This window comes from Balaenoptera musculus, chromosome 13, assembly GCF_009873245.2.
Source record: "Balaenoptera musculus isolate JJ_BM4_2016_0621 chromosome 13, mBalMus1.pri.v3, whole genome shotgun sequence".
Taxonomy (NCBI): domain Eukaryota; kingdom Metazoa; phylum Chordata; class Mammalia; order Artiodactyla; family Balaenopteridae; genus Balaenoptera; species Balaenoptera musculus.
Window position 1 is genome coordinate 30,122,671 of NC_045797.1, and position 13,473 is coordinate 30,136,143.

The following is a 13,473-nucleotide window of genomic DNA, read 5'->3' on the forward strand; positions in this document are numbered from 1 at the left end:
TCATTTTGCTGTACAGCAGAAATTAACACAACATTGTAAATCACCTATACTTCAATTGAAAAAAGAACAGAGAAACACACACAAAAAAGGAAAGAAACTAAAGCCTTATAATTTCTAATTTGTACACAGTTCACTCACTGGCCATTTCTTTATGCTTTTGGAAAGCATATCACAATGTTCCTGTATTACATCGGTCTACATGGTCACCTCTGTAGTGGATGCACCTCTTTGAACCCAGAAATTGTGCCTTTTTCTTTGGTCACCACAGCACCTAGAATAGTGCCAGACACATAGTAGGTGCTTAAGAATATTTGCTGAATAAATAACAATGTTTAAGTATAAAAAAAAAAAAAGAGACAGGCTCTCTGACCCATGTTCTAGCCCCTGATCCCCCACTTCTCCATCAGGCCAGGCTGCAGAGTTGGTATTCAATAATACACCCCGTAGCATGCGAGCCTGACCTTGGGAAAGTCAGAAAAATGAACAGTGTCACTGTGACCCCAGGACAGCAAGCCAGGAAATAGTCATCCCATTGGGCTGCATCTCACCTGCACGATACTTTGGGCTGCAAGCAACTGAAGACCCAGCTAAAAGAGACTTAAATAATAAGTTTGTAAAAAAAAAAAAAAAAGAAATCTATATATAAAATTAAAAATTTTTTACAAAAAAAATAATAATAATAAGTTTTTTGCAGGTGGGTAGTTTCCAGAGTTGCTTAATTCGCAGGCTTGTGACCTTAAAGAACCCAAATGCTTTCCACCTTTCTGCCAGCCTCAACATGTTGGCAACATCTGTCCTCACAGTTGCAAGTAGGTGGCTGTGATTTCAGGAATCACATGCGTATATGGTAACATCTGTGAAGAAGAGGAGCTTTTCTCCCCATACATTTGTTTTCATGAGGGAAGAAAACCTTTACCAGAAGCATTCCCCTCAGCCTCCCAGAAGCCTTCCCCTAAGGTCCTATTGGCCTAAGCTAATCACTGAAAGGGGAACCACCGTGATTTGTTTGAACCAATCAAGATTCCCCATCTGTGGCTGGAGTCAAAAGCAGCTTCCCTGAGCATATGAGAATGTGAACCACTGCAGCAAGAAAGAATGGGGAATGACTGCTGGATGGACAACTCATTGTATTTTCTACCTATGCACACTTCAAGGCTCACCTCAAGTTCATCTGCCTCTGGAACCCCACCCCAGAAACACCCCCCAGCTCCTCTGAACCAAGAGGGCTGATTGCTTGGATGTCTTCTTTGTCATTGATAACTCAGACTTACGACATTTATTGGATGTGTTTGGCACAAAGACAAGTCAGTTCTCACAGAATGGCAGAGGAGTGAATGAATGAATGAATGAATGGTTATATGATTAAGAGGTCTGGAGGGTGATGTGACTGGAGGAAGCCAGTAGGCCAAAGCATTCATTCAGGAGAGAGAGAAAGGATTTAGACTAAACCAGGGATAATAAGGATGCAAAATAGATCACATTTTAGAGAAATTTGATAAGACCCAGTCACTAGTGGAATGGGGGAGGGGAGGGTTTGGGAGGAGTTGGTGATGCCTCAGTTTTCTAGTCTGGACTAATTATATTCATAGGAGAAGGAAGTCAGGGGGTCCCTGGTCCTTGACTGTACCTTCCTCTTACTGCATTGCTCACTAAAGCTTTTGGTACAAGAGGGTACCTTCTGGGGCTTCCCTGGTGGTGCTGTGGTTGAGAATCTGCCTGCCAATGCAGGGGACACGGGTTCGAGCCCTGCTCTGGGAAGATCCCACATGCCGCGGAGCAACTGGGCCCGTGAGCCACAACTACTGAGCCTGCGCGTCTGGAGCCTGTGCTCCGCAACGAGAGAGGCCGCGAGGGTGAGAGACCCGCGCACTGCGATGAAGAGTGGCCCCCGCTCGCCGCAACTAGAGAAAGCCCTCGCACAGAAACGAAGACCCAACACAGCCAAAAATAAATAAATTAATTAATTAATTAATTAATTAATTAATTAATTAATTAATTAATTAATTAATTAATTAAAAAAGAGGGTACCTTCTGGAGAACAGGGAAAAGAGCCCAGTAGTGAGATTAGAGTCAAGATCGTCGCAGAGGGGCAGAGGCAGAGAGAGACCACAGGTGAGGGCTGCCATCTGGATTGTACCCATCACTGAAAACTCCCTGGACGCAAAACACTTGCTCAGGTCCTGTGGAAAGAAGGGACCTCTCAGCTGCTGAGCTGGGTTGCTGCCATATTAACCCTGGTACCCCAGTCAGCATCCAGGCAGAGGACATAACTTGTAAATGAGCTGCCGTAAGTGCTGAAGGCACATGCTGCTGGGAAGGAGGGAGGGACAGTTCCAAACACTGCGGCAGAAGGTGGGTAGGAAAGAGCCCCAAATTTTTAATTAAATGAAGTCAGATTGACCTGACCACTGTATCTTAAATTTCTCTAAGTTAAAAAAAAAGGAACACAGAGCTATTTGGAAGATTATGCGCCATGATTTGAAGTGTAGGAGGCACTGCACCAAAATTATCTCCAGTTGAGTTGAAATGTCTCTTAAGAGTAGAAACGTAGACTAGAACCAGCACGTATAATCAGAAAGACCTTCCTCACACTGAATAAAGCCCTCTGTGGGAACTGAAGTTGGTTCCCGGTAGAAGGAGTACATATCAGCCACCCTTCTTGAAACACCTACCGTTCGGAAGTGGTGAGTCCTTCCTACTGCCCCTTCCCTTTTCTATTCTCTGGTCTAAACAATCTTTATTCATTTTGCTTTTCTAAACTCATTCCTTTAATAATTTTTGCTCATTTCTGTGGCTTGTTTCCTGTTCCTCTTCTGTGGCACCTCCAAATTGCTTCAACAGGGTATCAGGAGCCCAAGCCACACCCAATACAAGGAGGAAACTGCCATGCATTTTTCTGCCATTCTGAATTTCTTTTCCCTGAAAACAGGCAAAGGATATAAGCACGCACACCACAAGAGAGGAAATATAAGTGGTCAATAACATATGCCCAACTTCACTAATAAAAGACATGCAAATCAAAATAACAATAGAGCATTTTTCACCTATCTGGTAAGCAAAGATAAAAATGATTCTTAACATTCAGTGTTGAGGGATTTTTCAAACTCTACTGTTAGGAATATAATGTGGAATAAACCTTATGAGGGTAGGGCATAACTTGACCGTTGTATGTAATTTAAGACATAATCACTGTCACCCATCTGAATTCTACTTCTGTAAATTTATGCTTCAGAAATGTTAGCACTAATGTATAAAGATATATGAAAAGAGTAGTAGTATTGTTCATAGTAGGAAAAACATAGAAACAATCTAAACATCCAGTAATAGAGACTGGTTAAATAAATAATGGTACAGACATACAATGGATTCCTATGTAGCCATTAAAAATAATGATGCTGGGTTGGATTGGGAGTTTGAGATTAGCAGATGCAAACTATTATATATAGAATGCATAAACAATAGGTCCTACTGTGTAGCACAGGAAACTATTTTCAGTATCCTGTGATAAACCATAAAGGAAAAGAATATGAAAAAGAATGTATATATATGTATAACTGAATCACTTTGCTGTATGGCAGAAATTAGCCCAACACTGTAAATCAACTTCAATAAGATAATTTTTTTAAAGAAAGAATGATGCAGATTCTAATCTACAGAGTTGGAATGATGTCTTGTTAAATGAAAACAAACAAAATTTTAAATTATAAGTAAAGCAGAGGTCCATTTTTAATAATCTGTGTGTGTATATATGCAGAGCTATAGAGATATACACTGGTGTACACATAGAAAAAAACACTATAAAACAGTGGTTTTTAAAATGGGTTCCACATAACAGCAGCCTCCGCATCACTAGGGAATTTACAAGAAATGCAAATTCTCAGGCCCAACCCCAGACCAGCTGAATCAGACTCTCTAGGGGTGAGGCCCAGCAATCGGGTTTACAAGCCGTGCAGGTGATTCTTTTTTTTTTTTTTTTATAAATTTATTTATTTGTTTTTAGCTGTGTTGGGTCTTCATTTCTGTGCGAGGGCTTTCTCCAGTTGCGGCAAGCGGGGGCCACTCCTCATTGCGGTGCGCGGGCCTCTCACTATCGCGGCCTCTCTTGCTGCGGAGCACAGGCTCCAGACGCGCAGGCTCAGTAGCTGTGGCTCACGGGCCCAGTTCCTCCGCGGCATGTGAGATCTTCCCAGACCAGGGCTCGAACCCGTGTCCCCTGCATTGGCAGGCAGACTCTCAACCACTGCGCCACCAGGGAAGCCCCCCTGCAGGTGATTCTGATGCTCACTACAATTTGAGAATCACTGTTCTAGAGAGAGCATTTATCTGGAGGTGGAAAGAGAAAAGACCCAGCTCAGGGGGAAATTTCTGCTTGTTTATTCATTTCTGTACTGTTGAGAAAATTTAATTCTGTTAGCGAGGAATGCTTCTCAAAGTCATGTACACATCTTACTAGGCTGTGCTAACTTATCAGTTGAATCGACTTCTGTGCTCTACCTGAAGAAAACAAAACGTGTAAAAATTCAGATTCGTCTGTACCGCAGAAATTAACACAACATTGTGAATCAACTATACTTCGATAAATTTTTTTTTTAATTCAGATGCATGACGCCAATAACATAGGGAAATACTTATATCACTGAATGGTTTCCGACATCACCAGGGTAAAGTAAAATGAACACACACGTCAGGAACTGAACTTGGCTCTGCTGTGTGAGCTGAGGAAAGGGAGCTCAGTCTCTGAGCCTTGGTTTCGCCTCTGTGACTAAGGATGACAATGGCCACCTTGTCTCCTCACAGGTCGCAGGGAGGAGCAGGTGACACATGGAAAGCCCGCTGCTCATTGTCATATATTAGTACCAAGGTTTCTTAAACATCAAAAGGCCCTCGGCAAATTGATCGACTCGCTTGGTTTTACAGAAACATCATCGTTGCATAAAATCATCCTAGAATCATCCTCCTAGTAGAAAGGGTTCTGCCAGACAGCCTTTGACACATACCTGCCCAGATCACTTTTACTACTGAGACCTGTGAAACTTGGACGGGCCAGTGAATGCGTGCAAATGCTTTTCCTTCTGCCATTCTCAAGCCCTCCCGCCCACCCGCCCCAAGCCTGCTTTGTGTTGTGTGTCTCTTTTATGGTCTGTGAAAGGCCTTCTTCTTGTCTCTCTCACCTCCCTGTCCTCAGACAGCAAAGCCGGCTTTTCTGTTTGCACAAAGTGCTTGTTGCTCTCTTGAGCCATGAGAAAACAGGGAACAGAAAAAGAATAATGTGCTGCTTCTTTCTGCTCCAATAGAAGGAGTTATGAAACAGAAGCCTGGGGCCAAAGCAGGCTCACTGTCGTGTGCTTTGACAAAGAAATCATTTCTGTAAGCACAGTCCGCAGGTAGGTGGCGGTAAACTAGCCTGTGCGGCGCAGATCATGCAACTGGGAGGCTCCTGCCCTGTCCATGGGACCCTGGTCTCTGGACCCAGGTAGGTACCAGAGTAGCAGGCAGGACCCTGGTCTTCCATTCAGAAGCCCCTCCTCCCTCCCCAGGGAGGAGGGGTGCAGGGGTCTGCCCACAGCTGCATGAGATGGGAGGCCCCTGGGACTGGCCCCAACTCCCAGTCCTTCAAGGGTCTCCATCTGGCCACAAGGAAGCTGTTGGGACAAATACAGGTACATTCTCAGTTTTCCCCACTGAGATACTGAATTGATGGGTCTGGGGAGGAGTTCAGGAATCAGACTTTTTTTTTAACTTCTCTGGTTGTTTCTGATGGGCAGCCAAATTTAGGAAGCTGTTTTAGTGCCATCTAAAATGTTTCCCCGTCTGTGAAACCCTGACTCTCCAGGCAGAACTGGTCTCACCACCCACCCTGGCCTTCTCCCCATTCTTCACACAGGCACCCTAAGGGAGCCCAGGCCAATGTGAGACGGCATACTCCCTTGACACGTCTCTCTCACCCTCCAAAGGTGAGTCAACTGGGTCCCACTCCAAGCTTTGCCACTTACCAGCCCATGGAAACTGACATAAGCGTTTGAAACTGTTTCCTCAGCTGTAAAATGAAAAGCATAATTACGGCAAAGAGTAACTGGGTTGAAAGGGACCAGGTATGGGAAAGCGCTGGGCACTTATCGTAAAGCATCGGCTAAAGCTAACATTATTATTCATAAGCCTTGGTTCAGAGCTCTCTTCCCAGCTGGTAGTCCTCAAACTGGCTCCTGACCTTTTAGAGACTCCACAATGAGCCGCATCTTTAGTAGATATCTAACCATTTTCCTGTGTATGTGTAGGGGAGAGGAGCATCGAGACCCAGCCGGCAGGATCTTGGGTGTAGCTGTGCCCCACTTGGACTAGAGAAACTCCGCTCTGAGCAGCGTCTCCGCCCCGACAAGAGTTCCTTCAGAGACATCGTTCCTATGCTGAAGTAAACCAGGTAGAGATGGGTGTCGGGGTGCTGGCTGTGGAAGGATTGATCCCCTATGTTCCAGAAACTCTATTTGTTACTGGGGACATAAGGAAAATTATAAAGGCAAGACTTCTTCACTCGATTTCCAAAAGGAAACCTTTTCCCTTGGCTTGCTACTTCTTGAGCCATCACTGACTTTTCCCATGCAATGTTCCCCAGAAGGCTGACACTCCTCAAAGTGGCTCTAAAAGCCCCTTCAACAGTCTTAAAATGTGCCCCTGTTTCCAATGTGTATACCATTCCCAACTTCCTTCCCCCAACAGCGCTGTAGGGCCTGAAGTTTGGGAACATAACAAAGAGCGTAATTCAAGTCTGCAAACCACTAAGTCCATACAAACTTGCTCTTCTCTCCTCCCCTCCTCTCCTTTTCATTCTTCTTCCCTCCACTCTGATCCCCCTCCTCCAGAAACAGCACTGGACTGAGGGCAGGTATCCTCGTTCTAGTCCTGGCTCTACAGCCAACCAATGGTGTGATCTCAGCTCAGTTATTTCAGGATTCTGGCCCTCACTGTCCCCATCAGTAAAATGAAGAGGTCCGAATAGACATTGGTCTGTATTTCCTCTAACCTCTGATCTGTCTCTTCTCCATTATGGACATCCATAACAGTCTTTGGCCTTAAAGTCTAAGTAAGACTTGACCATGCCTACCGACTCAGGACAGAAATGAGGAAACCAGGCCAAGGTATCTGCATCTTCCCTGTAAGTGATTTTTAGAAAGAGAGGAAATAGCTTGAAGGAATTTCAGGATCTGAACACGCAATGTTGGGTGAGCTGGAGGTGAAGTTTTTTGATGTTTCCAACTATAATTGTGGATTTGTCTCTTCATTCTTTCCATTCCATCAGCATTTGCTTTATGTATTTTGAAGTTCTTTCATTAGGTGCATATATGTTTAGGGTTGTTATGTTTTCTTAATGAATTGACCCCTTTATCACTATGTATTATCCCTCTTTTTAACTGGTAATAATCCTTGTTCTGAAGTCTACTTTGTCCAATATTCATATAGCCATTCTACCTTTTTAAAAATCACTGCTTACATGATATATCTCTTTCCATCTTTTTACTTTTAACCTATCTATGTCTTTGTATTTAAAATAGGTTTTTAATGGAAAATATAATCAGGCCTGCTTTTTTTCTCCCAATCTGACAATCTCTGCCTTTTATTTGGAGTATTTAGACATTTAATATAACTATAAATATGATTGGATTTTAATCTACCATTTGATCATTTGTCCCATCTTCATTTTTTTCCCTCTTTTCCTGCCTTCTTTTGTATTAATGAGAACTTTTAATATAATTCTAGTTTAGCTCTACTACTGGCTTAATAATTATACCTCTTTATTTTGCTTTTTAGTGATTGTACTACGGTTTACAATATACAGTTTACCATCAAATATTATTATACCACTTCAAGTATAGTAGTAGAACGTTGCAACAGTATACCGTCATTCCTACTGCTCATCCTTCATGCTATTTTTGACTAATATTTTGCTTCTACATATGTTCTAAACCCCCAAGCAAATTTCCTTTTCCTCGCCTGGCAACAGATGGCTTTGACTTCTACCTCTAGTCCAGCACAAACAGATTTTGCCTACAACTGGGGCACTGCAGAGTTTTCTTCCTCTCCTCACTCCAGAAGCATGTGACTTTTGCATCATATGAAAGAAGAATCTGGGGGAAAAGTGGGGTCCTATGCCTCTGCAATGCAGAGAGGAGGGCTCTTTCAGGTCTCCTGCCCCACCCCCAGTCTTCTCCATGAGACCTTGGTAGAAGCTAGGGCAAAACAGCTGGCAAGGAAGTGTGGGCTCCCCTTGGGTCTGGGGCTTTCCAGGGATTCTAAATTGTCGTACTAGAGCCAGAGCTGGCTCTTAAGAATTCATTAAAATTTCAGCTGTTTTCTTCTTACCTGTCGGCTCTTGTGGTGACTTCTTTCCTCCATACTCTGACAAAGGTGAAAGAGTTCATCTGTCCTGTCTCTCCTCAGAATAGCTTCTCACCACATTGGAATTTAGTTAACTTGGTTTATTTAAGACCTCAGTTCTTTAATGGATGCAAAAACAATTAATGACTTTCTAAAATCTTTATCCAGCTTTTTCTCATTACTAGTGTGTGCACAACAAGCTCTTGTGGCTTTTTATGTTCTAAAAAGAAGCGAAATTTTTATGTAATGTCTTCATTGAAATAGAATTTAGGAATTACCATAAGGTGAAACATGTTAAACACAGCACTGCTTCCATCCAAATGTTCCACTTCTATCTCTGGTTGAGAAATCTAGTACTTTGTTCTAATACTTCTTGCTTCAAAGCTTAAGCAGTGTTTTCTAAACATCATTCAACAATTTTCAATATTCTTTCTGTGAAAGATGAATGCATCTTAGTTTTTTGCCATATTGTTTTCTGTGTGTTTCAGCCAGGAAGTCAGGATGTGTTTCTCCAATAGTGTATGGCTTTTTGTCTTTTCCTATTGCATAAGAAACCTCAAGAGACTTTAAACTGTATTATTACGTTTAATAAAATTTCCTTACCAATAGGACTGATTTTTCTTGACTTGAAACATTTCTGAAAAACTGTAGAGACCCGCCTTCATGTTTTCTGTGCTTAGTTTTAAATACATTGCTAAATGTGATGGCTTTATATCACCCTTAGCTATTACCTCAAAACATGCCATAAACTTAGAGGGAAGGTCCCCTTAAAGATTGTGGATGTAAATTCGCAGTTCAAATAGTCTTCTTTACCAATTTTTTCCTTTGTTACCGACTTCTTGTCAGATATGGTTGGATTACCATTGTTTTTTTTTTTTTTTTTTAAGATAACCTTTCATCCAAATCAAAGTCATTTAAATTTATTTATTTATTTATTTATTTATTTTTGTCTGTGTTGGGTCTTCGCTTCTGTGCGAGGGCTTTCTCCAGTTGCGGCAAGTGGGGGCCACTCTTCATCGCGGTGCGCGGGCCTCTCATTATCGCGGCCTCTCTTGTTGCGGAGCACAGGCTCCAGTCACACAGGCTCAGTAATTGTGGCTCACGGGCCCAGTCGCTCCGCGGCATGTGGGATCCTCCCAGACCAGGGCTCGAACCCGTGTCCCCTGCATTGGCAGGCAGACTCTCAACCACTGCGCCACCAGGGAAGCCCATTACCATTGTTTTTGTTTTGTAACATGATATAGTTCATTCTGGAAGTAGAAGTGTTTCCCTACTATTTTTTGGTTCTTTGCTTGTGTTTAAATTTTAGCATTATTTTCAACCTGTGGTCTCATTTTAAGCCATTTGTCCACTTTGTTAGGATTATTTTAAAATCCATAAATCCATTCATGTTCATTGCAGTTTGTTTCAATATGCTAAAAATGAGCAAATGAAAGCCTGGGGATGCCACATCAGCCTCTGCGTGACTGTAACCCCCATTCCACCCTTAAGATACCTCCCGTGCCAGGCATGCAGGTGCTAGTTTCTATTAAATACAAGTATACTTAATTTCTTTCTTATTCCTTGGATTAGAAAATAAATATAAACAGAAGTCTTAGTATGTTCTTCCTGCTCCCCAGTGGGTCATCCTTGAGGATCTCACACCCTACCTTGGAAAACATTAGGGTAAAACACATAATGGGTGCCTCACACATAGTGGGTGCCTAGTTAATGCAAATTCTCTTCCCTGGGGGAACGTGCTTGGAAAAAGACACTTGGGATGTCATCCCATCCTCGGCTCTCTGGTGAATCTTGGAGGTTTATCTCTATAGGCAGGACTCAGAGAAGAACAAGGCAGGGGATCAAGTGAAAGGGGCTCTTGAAGACTCACCCCTGAGCCCGGGCACGGCTTGCATGAGACCAGAGCCTGAGGTTAAGGGATGAGAGTCACTGAGTCACCACGTTGGGGTCCTCACCAAGGCCATAATCGTGGGGATGGCCCTCAGCAGAAAGAGCTCACCCAGATGTCTTGAAGGCAGGCTCTCCAGAAACGGAGGGGAGACGCTGATGAGAGAGCCCAGGTCCCACCCAGGCGACCTGGCCCGCTGAACAGCTGCTTTTAGCTGACAGGAGCCACATAGGTCCCTGCAGACAGGCGCCTCTATCAGATTCCCAGGAACAGGCAATGTCCCTGACTTTAAAATGCAGCTCTTCTCTTTTCTAAGTGTTCTCTTAAAAACAAAGTAGATGGAGACTGCAGCCACAGTCACCAGCCTGAGGCTTCTGCATCCCTAGATGTGACCATGAATACCGCTCGTCTAGCCTGCTGCTTCTGGGATCTGGACAAACCCCATAGGCCTCCTTCTCAAACTGCATCCTCCTCCCTACAGAGGAGCTGGAAACCAGCTCTGTGGCTCCTCCGATGGGCAGCGTGACAAGGGGTCTCTGTGCCCACACAGGAGCAGCTCTGTGTGTCCAGCTGCCAGCCCATGGCCTTTGATAAAGCCACACAGGGAAAGCCTCTTGCGCAGCAAGCGTGGTTGGCAGAGCATTTACTGGCCTGTAGCAGTCCTGTGATGGTAAGTCACTGCCCCTCCCGCCAACCCACTTCAGAAGCACAACTTAAATAACGGCTTTCATGTTAAGGTCTGAAGTGAGCCAAGGTTTGGGAAGCTCCGGCTTTTAAGATGTGGCTTTCCTCCTGTTTTGAATGGTCTCCTTTGACTGACCCTAAACCAAGCTATCAATCAACAAAAAATCATTGAGCACTTGCTACTTTTCATTTCACCGCAACGAACATTTTTTTAACATGCTCACTTGTACCCAGCTACAAGAAAAGCTTCAAATAAAGAGAGACAAGGTAGAAAATAGAGGCCTGGTCCTGGGGATGTAATGTACAGCATGGTGAATATGGCTCACGTACTGGATATTTGAAAGTTGCTAAGAGCTAGATCTTGAAAGTTCTCATCACAAGAGAAAAAAAATTATAACCATGTGTGGTGTTGGATGTTAACTAAACTTACGCAGGCCCCTTTTATCCATGGAAGACACGCTCCCAAACCCCGGTGGATGCCTGAAACCACGGATAGTACCGAACCCAATATGTACTTATGTTTTTTTCCTGTACAAACATACCTGTGATAAAGTTTACTTTGCAAATTAGGCACAGTAAGAGATTAACAATAATAACTAATAATAAAATAGAACAATTATAACAATATACTGTAATAAAAATTATGTGAATGTGGTCCCTCTCTCTCTCTTAAAATATCTTGTGCAAATTTAATGCCTTTTCCATCTTAACTAAGCACTGCACACTATGGCTGTAACGTTTGCAGTTTGAGGTGCAACAAAAAAACCAGCATGAATTTCTTTTTCCTTCTTCACAATTTCACAGATAGAATATCCATTCTTACCATAGATCTTAGCAACCTCAGTGGACGATTTTTTTTTCTTTCCTGATTAAGTTGAGAACTTTCACCTTTTCTCTTAAATGAAGCACTTTACGCCTTCTCTTTGGCATTTCCAAATTTCCAGCATCACTACTCTTGCCCTTTGGGGCCATTATTAAATAAAATCAGGGTTACTTTAACACAAGCATTGAAATACTGCGACAGTCAATCTGATCTGGTGACCAAGACGGCTACTAAGTGACGAACAGGCAGGATATGCTGGCCAAAGGGATAACCCACGTCCCAGGATGGCACAAGATTTCATCACACTACTCAGAACAGTGCACAATTTAAAAGTTATGAACTGTTTATTTCTGGAATTTTCTATTTAATACTTTTGGACCATGGTTGACGAAGGGTAACTGAGACCAGGTATCTTTCTGTGGAAAGCGAAACTGCAGATAAGGGTCATCTCACAACAGACACATATAACAAATCATTATGTTGTATACTGATACAATGTTATATGTCAATTACATCTCAATGTTTTAAATTTTAAATTTTTAATAAAATTTTTAAAATTAAGAAAAGAACAGCCTGGGACTCCAGAGCCAGAAGAGACTGTAGCTTAACTTCTGTTTTAAAGATGACAAAACAGGTTTTCTTTTGTAAAACCAAAAGGTTTACTAATATGCTCAAGGGCCTCCAGGGAATCCCAGTTAATAAATAGCATTAGAAGTTGAAACCCAGTCTCTCAGAGTGAGGAGGGGCCTCTTAGTATGTTTCATCCAGCTGGACCTCAACTTAAGTTTGCTGATTCCTGGCTCCTTCCCCAAGATATGCTGCTGCAGGGGGTCTAGGGAAGGCCCAGGGACCTTCATTTTTAACAACCTTCCTCAACCATACCCACCGCTCCACACACACACAGCCGATTCTGATGCAAATGGCATCGGTCATTGGTCAAGTCCAAATGTCCAGTAAATGTCAAGTTTCCAGGGAGCCATGCCACCTGAGTTGAAGCAAGCCCAGTGATAAGACAATACACACTTCCTGAGAGGCCAGCAAATTTCGCTGCTGGATGGCTCTTAGCATTAGAAAGTTCTTCCTTATATAACAGTGCTTCAGGGAAGTGCTTTCAGGTCCTGAGAAGACATGTGCTCAGGTGAGCCTAGGTGATGAAGGTGTAGTGTAAGGCCACATGCGGAAGAGAGGAGGCAGGGCTTCCAAGACAGGACTTGGGGCCCAGATTGCAGGGGTCCATCATGGGGAACTGAAATAAGGGCCAATTGTCTCTCAGGTCCAATAAGCACTCCCAGAGATCCAATGGGTTGTCTACCCGCAAAAGCGGACATTGGTTCTTCCCAGAGAGAAAACGGGTTAATTTATCATCATCCATGACTAATATGCATATAATTTATAAATAAGTGTGCATTTTTTGGAAAGATGCTGGAAATAGTTTACTGATACACATGAAAAACTTTTAAAATTTGGAGAGTAGAGCTTTACAGCAGTAATAAATGAAGCTAATCCCTCTTTCACGTGGTACTTCTTAACATTTCAAGACAGCTAGTCTGGTCTTCCTAAGTCATCTTTTCTTCAGGAGAAGCACCCTCGGGTATTTCAGTCAGGCCGGCTGCAAGACCCTTCACTAGCCCTGGCTGTGTTTCTTAGATAGTATATGGCTAAGATCCAGGGCAACTCACCTCCATCACGAGCTCTTAAAGAAAGTCTG